This window comes from Stegodyphus dumicola, chromosome 8, assembly GCF_044657685.1.
Source record: "Stegodyphus dumicola isolate Sdum_Otavi_A_Nest chromosome 8, ASM4465768v1".
Taxonomy (NCBI): domain Eukaryota; kingdom Metazoa; phylum Arthropoda; class Arachnida; order Araneae; family Eresidae; genus Stegodyphus; species Stegodyphus dumicola.
Window position 1 is genome coordinate 3,991,641 of NC_140775.1, and position 7,960 is coordinate 3,999,600.

Here is a 7,960-nt window from a genome sequence, read left to right on the forward strand (position 1 = left end):
TAATAAAGTAAACAAATAAATATTAAGCTTTTTCTTTTTGTAAATTTTGATACCCTTTAGATCATAATTGTTCTTTATTTCATAAATTACGGTTTCATATTTTTAATTTTAGAATTTCTGCATGCCATCTTATGAGATTTAAACTTATGATCTATAATCCGGAAAAATCGATAATCCGGAATCGCCGAAGTCCCGACGAGTCCGGATTAACGACTTTTGACTGTATCATGTGGGGAGTAGGTGCTAAGGAGAAAAGGAAAATAGATGGGGAAAAACGGGATGAAGGTGTGTTTATATTTGATTAGTATCTGATTCCTAATTTTGTTCTGTTATGTTGCTAAATTAGCATAAAAAGTCGAGTAATGTGCGTCTATTGCGAAAACGCAGGGCAATTACTTTTCTATACGATTTTATATATGTATTAATATATCACATTCCTGCTCATATGATCTACATATGTATCAGATAACTAGCTACTTTTGACACTTATTTCTGAATGTGTATTATTTTATAACTTTTTCTGCCTTGAAAACCCAAGTATTGAAACATTATGTGTATACTTGTGAAAATATTATTTCAGATATTCTCGTATAACTAACTATACTATAATCTCATATTATTCAGTTCTCATATAACTACGATAGAAATATGCTTTTATTATTTACTTTAAAAATGCAGCGTTTGATAGCCTTCCGCATAGTAGCCATTCTAGAATTAGTTCTGTAATGTTATATAATGTTAATTGTCTTAAGCATTATTTTGTCTAAATATTCATTTTCATAAAGAATATATAATCAATGTAGAGAATACGAGTTCAATATATTTTAAAGACAGAGATAATAAACAAAAAATAAAAGGGAAACTACACATGCAACCAGATAAAAGTGACCATATTCTAAAGAAAGTTAACAAACTAAAAATAATGTGAAAGTATAGCCCGTGCCACAAAATTCGCTCAAGTATTATTTCTGAGTGGTAAAGCAGAACATATATTTCTGAGTGCATTTTTTATATCTAAAATAAAATCTGTTATTAGTTGCTAATAAAAAAGTAAGAAAACAATTTTTATGGATAGAAATTTATGTAGCTGAGTATTGAAAGTCTGATACTTCATAGACACTGAAATAGCAATTTATATGTTGTATGAAAGTGAAAAAAAAGTGTTGTTTTTTGAAAACTTCAAAAATCTGAATAATTTTCAGAACATATTCTTAAAACAAATTAAAAATATACTCTTTCTTAGAAGTTATTTTTTTATAATTATATGCCATATACTTTATGTACAGATCAAGCATGCCCAAAATGAGACTCGGAATTCATAATTTACTCACGTAATAAGCAACTCACTTTGTTTTGCTTTTGAAACATAATTGTCATCTGAACAGAATTTGTGTGTCTTTTTAATAATTACTAATTTAATTTTTTGAAATCACATTGTGTGTATAATAATTTCAAACTATGCCTTATTTGCTAATCTCTGATACGTAAAAACAAAAGTCAAACAGTGTCATATCTGTAACTACCATGTTGATATTATTCTTAAAATGTGTAGTGGTCATCAGCATAGCAGAAAAGATAAATATTTTTTATCCTGGTAGCACCTGCATTCATAATGTACCTCAAATCGTACTGAATGTCCTATAAATATCTGTACTGTGATTTGCATTAGAAATACAAAACATATCTAATGATTCAAATTTCCAACGAATTAGTTGTTATGTGATGCAGTAGTGAGGTTTGATCTCTATATTGATCCTAAAATGGGCTGAAGGCCCAAGCAATAGCAAAAAACTAACTATACTTTTCTATAACCCCAATAGTTTGACAGCTTACAGTCTCATTCCCCTCTTTTTTTTTTCCATGCTTTTTACCATTACCATGAGGAGGTTGTATAGATTAAGAGTCAAGTAAAAATCCATAGTTCTGTATTTTCAAATTACTGCTTTATTTTTACATTATTGTAAACAGCACTACGTCACTTCTTTTATTTTCAGTTTACTGCTATTGAAATCTGTTTTTAATTATAACCGAAAAAGAAAAATTGAAAATCTGAAGGAAAAGCTTTAATTATTAGCTATAAAAAGTAAAGTATAGAAAAGTTTACAATTTGTACATCCAAAGAATATGCTTCCTCGGATACTGAGCAAAAGCAGTAACACTTATTTTGGTACTGTTCTATTATCAAGGGACTGGATTCAGAAATGTATGGATGTGTGTTGGTATGTATGTGCTTATATGTGTATTTGTATGCACACTTATATTTGTACTTATGCATACAATGAACACATAAACGCATTCATACATTTCTGAACTTGATCCCGATAACAGAACAGTACCGCTATTTCTTTATTCGTGTAAGTAAGCATTATTGTTGAAATAAGAAACCCTTGGCAATTTACTTAAAATATTTCTTTTTTATTGAAAAGCTTTGCTAATTTTGAAACATGATAAACACCTAATTGTGTTTCTTGAATATTTCTGAATTGTAAACATGCAGTTCTTACTGACATGATGTCTGATGACTTTGAAACAGAATTAACTAATACAGGAATATAACTGCCTATGCAAATATTATTGAACCTTTGTGAAACTTGTCCAGTCTTTATGAACCAACATGTGCAAAAGATCATTAAACACCAACAGGTGGTTTCTGGAGTTGGTTACATAGTATGATTTTTACTGTTTTCAACTCTTCTTAATTTTTAGTAAATACTCAACATTTTGTGAACTTATAAGTTCTGTGCAATAAAACATTTGTGAATTTATTTTTCTTTTTAGTCAAACTAAAGTTGTAACCTGAAAAATGATAATACAGTACACAGGTTTTGAGAACATAAATGTTACAGTAGCATGACTAATCTGAGATTACAAAGGAAGTACAGTACTTTATGGCCTTCCCTTTCACAAAAATACTTCCTACGTACACATTTTAGATGAATGTTTTTGAATGAAGATTAAAAGTATATTACTTTGATTCATCAATTATAAAAGTATGTGAAAGGCATGGCTTTAATTAGTATAATAAATACTATAACATAGATGTATTAAAAATAATAAAACAGCCTATTCTGCCCATTCACCTCTTTCGCCATTGCTAGAAAATCCTTCCCCCCTCTCCAACTCTTGAAAAATGCATATACATTTATTTAGATTCAGACTATGTTTCAACTTGTTTTATAAATTAAACAACAAAAGTATAGAAAATGTTGATAAGTGCCAAAACTTGAACAAAAGTAGATTTTGATATTCATGAACTAAAACTAAATACTTAACATATAAATAAAAGGCTGACCATGTTCTTCCCCCGTGAAGCCCCCTTGGTTGAAAATCCCTGTTGTAGAAGATATATCAAGATAGGAGAGGAAGGAAAATTTTTTAAAAAGTAACATATTTTTCAAGTCAAGTTGAGTGTTTACCTCACAAAAGCATTCAAGGGATGGCTGCTATGAAATATATATCTGGCTAAAGGGTTTTTTCTAAGGATTATTAATATGTATGTATGTTAATTTTTTCGCTACTGGGAAGTGAATGTTTTATCAAGTGAAGTATATTTTGAAAAATATTTTAGCTAATGGAGATCAGTTTCAAAAAATTTTTAGAATGTTTCAATTAGGCATGAGCAGTTGTTACCTGTTATATACAGTGATGAAATTATATTACTGGATATTCAGTAATGATTATTAACTTGTTTAATTATGAGTACACATTCAGTGTATGTGACACCATAAATACTGGATCAAAGTATCACTAATAACAATCATGCTAATACAGTAAATTTTAACTTCTCTTGAAATCAGTAATCTATATTTGTGACATGTAATACATTGTAGCATTTAATGGTGTTAAAATTAAACAGCTCTATTTTCTAAGTATAATGATGTTGGTACCGTTATAAAGGACTCGATTTAAAATATTGGAGGCCATCTGATGTTTTGAATGTAGCAGATGTCATTAATGCACTAATAAACAGTATATTCGCATATAAAGTATTTTTTGAAATAGCCTTATATTATTTAACAATTTTAATTTGTCGTTATTTAAAGAAAAAAATATGTCACCTTTTTGAATGTTTTGTTTTTATGGTTTCAGTTTATTATCTACTATATTAAATATAAACTTACACATTTTTAACACTGTTTTTTTTTTATCTGAAAGAAACGGAAAATGTGAAGTACTTTAAAATACATACTGAATTTGTGCTAAACTTTTATCGAGTTACAGATATGTGACAGTTTAATGCAATTAATTTGTTTGTCAATTCAACAATGAAGTCTATGAATAAAATATAAAATTAAAAACTTTTTTTTTCAACTGTGAAAGAAATAATTTTGTCTAATGGATCTTCCTTTGGTATTTATATATTAAAACCATCTTAAAAATTAATTTTGAATTGTTTAAGAAATCATATTATTTTTCTTTTCATAATTTATTATATACAAGTAAAAGTTTAAATGAATAAGATGGCAGTTCTTTTTATATTTTATATCTCTATAATTAAATAGTCATCAATTAAAATTTAAAAAAATGCTTAATTGAGTAGAATATTTTAACAAAAATGGTCAATTGAAAAAGAGACATTAGTCTTTATTCAAAAATATCCTGCCCTGCAAGAGTACTACATAAAAATACAGATTCTGATAAAAAGCTGAAATACAAATTTTGACATTTCATACCTACTCCTTGTAGTTTTTCTAAGTAGCCCACCAGCGACCAAGTGAATAAGAAAGCTGAATATTGTTAGTTTGACTCGTGTTCAAATTCCAATGAGCAGGCTGACTGCATGAGTGTTTGGATAGCTTTCCATATGAAACATAAATACAAACCAGTTTCCTCTAGAAAGTCCTCCATGAAGATATATGTCTCCTTGAGCAGATATTCTCATGTGCTTTGCTTTAATAAATTAATCTGACCTAACTCTGATTATCAGTATACCCCTATAGAGACTGAAATCTCAAGCATACCTGAATTCTGTAGATGTTTGTGTCTTCCATACTATAAACAAACATCTACCAGTGGTGAAATCCTTAAATATGGATGCTTCAAATCCTTGTAAATAGGCTGGCTGCATTTATTAATGTAATGAGAGGAAGATATGATTAAATTAACAAGTGGTATAGGGTTAATAACATTCAATTCAGTACATAAAGCTAACACATCTGGCAGCCAGTAACATCTGTAATCCGATCTAATTCGATCTAATTTGAGTTTTTGTGGTTTTGGACATGTTTAACGTAATACAAGCCAGCTCACCTTAAGAACGTTCTCCACAAAAGTACCCACCTTCTGCAGATAACCCTCATGTGCTGTGCAATATAAATACTCTAACCTAATGTAGTAAAAAAATATTTATTAACAACAGTTTTGCCATATAACTGTGGCTCAAGTCTATGGTATTAATAAGGAATTATCACTTTTTTTTTAGAATTAAAACTATTCTATTAAACTTTTTAGAATTAAAACTATTCTGTCTATATTTAACAATTGCCTGTATATATATGTGTGTGTGTGTGTGTGTGTGTGTGTGTCATGCCTTCAGACATAACATGAACATTTTGATTTTGTATCCTATCACATGCAGAACAACAAAGTTCTTTAATATTATCAAAATACATTGAAAATCTTGTGTCATTACCAAACTAAATTTAGTGACAGTTTTTACACAAATTGAAAAATTTTTGTTATTACCAGGTAGATTCTTTAAACAACCTCTGAAAACAATACATTGTCACTTGTGAAATGTGGTGTTACATAGTTTACTGCCATATGAATTTTTTTTTTTTGAATTTTGTATAATCTGCTTTATTTTCTCATATAACAGCATTAGTGCTATGTATTAAACAATTTTTATTGCTTCCATATTGAAATATTGCTTTCATGTTTGAAATCATACACACTGGAAAGGAATGGAACATAGGGAACACACTGAGATGGCATAAAATCCATAAATGTGATTAACAACTGTATCTGTAATATATACAGCCTACCATGGAATCTGGTGGGTAAGACTGCTGAACATTGATAGCTTGACAAACTCCAAATTATGGTGAAGCAATTCGCTCTGTGGATGCTTCCTTAGTTTTCCCTATATATAACATAAACAGAGGCAGTTCTTCGTAGAAAGTTATCCATGAAGGCATCTTTTTTCCTTCACAGCCCAGCAGGTAAGACAGCTGAGCACTGATAGCTCAGTCCAAGTTCAATTCTCAGGAAAGAAATTGGCTGCATGCATGTTTTCATAGATTCTCCCTTGCATAACATGAGTACAAGACAGTTTCCGTCAAAAAGCCCTCCAGGGGCGTAGCTAGAGTTTCCAGCGCCCGGGGACAACTGAAGAATTTGCGCCCCTTTCTGTGTGCGAAGAATGGAAAACATTTCATTAAAAAATTTCGTAGCATCAATTTGGCGCCCCTTGGATGCTGCGCCCGGGGACAGATGTCCCCCCTTGCCCCACCCTAGCTACGCCACTGAAGCCCTCTTTAACAGCATTATTCCATCAAGGAATATAACACTAGCATACTTTTCCATAACTTAATAAATCCAAATCTCTTTAGGCAGACAGTTTTGTCTGAAATCTGAACTATAGATATTAAAGTCATTTTCCGCATATATATTTAAAAAATACCTCAGAAAATAGAATATTAATTTTTTTAATGTTTCTTGTATATTGTTAAGTGTATATCTAGAGATTGATAAATAAAAACTATGTAAATCAAGATTCTAATTTAAATTTGTTTTGCCCTTAACTCATCATTTTAATTTAGGTATTTTCAGTTTCTGTACTAAAAATAGTAACTGCTTATAATAAACCTCTCTGCACTGCGTCATTCCTCTATTAATCCATGTCAAGTGACTTCCTACATACACATTTCTAGTAATGTCTGTCTAGTCTGTCTACATAGTGCTGGTGATGTTTTGTAATTCGAAACTTAACCAGCTAATATTATTTTAAAGAGCTATTTATCAATCAGTCAAACAACGTCGAAACTAATTCACTCTGAATTAAGATTTTGTACTGACCACAAAAAAACTATATAAATCATTTTGGATTCTTCCCTCCCCCCCCCACAGTACATTTATTTATGTTGCTCTTAATTTTTAGCTTTGAAAACTTCCTGTACTAACAGCATTTATAAGAATTTTCGAGAATACAGTAGAGGTTGTAAATAAATTTAGGTATATCTCACTATGTTTCCGTAAATAATCATTTTTCATATTATTTGAGGATTATTAAGTTTAAAAACTCTTTAATTTTATGGAAATAAATCTTTTCACATATTCTATCATATAGAAGTTTCATTCATAACATCCCAACTGGAAAAGGCAGTTGTAGGTTAAGTTAATTGGTAAGCAACCGCCCATTCCCGAACGTACATTGTGTATTGCTGAGTCTTGTTGACAAGTAAGCTGCATCTCAGTTTTTAATGGAAGTTGGCCCTGCGGGTGTTCCGGGGGTCTCTCAAATTTTATTCCTCTACTATCAGCTTCTCGAGAGAATTTCGGCTGGCCTTGTATTTTGAGTGCTTGCTTGCTTCACGCATGAAGAAAGCATGGATGATTGTAAATTTATAATAGCTTCACATTATAAGCTGACAAACATCCATGGAGAGAGAGCAACATGATGGCTTATAATATGAAGATATTATAAGTTTACCAATAGCTACGCCTTCTTTGGGATTCGAACCCAGACCCTTCACTACGGCATTCAGCGTCATTAACCATTATACCGCCTGGGCAACACTACACATACCAACAGCATAGAAACACCAAATTCATACATAACCAAGTGTTTGGATTTTATTCCTTAAAATACGCTATACGTCGAACTAGGGATCTGGTGGCCTTTTTGCATGCACGCACTGCGCACTTAACAGAACTGGACCTGAATATGAGATAGATTCTGATATAACGATGCAAATATCGACGATTCAAAAAATTAAATTGTAGTACAGATTCATAAGAA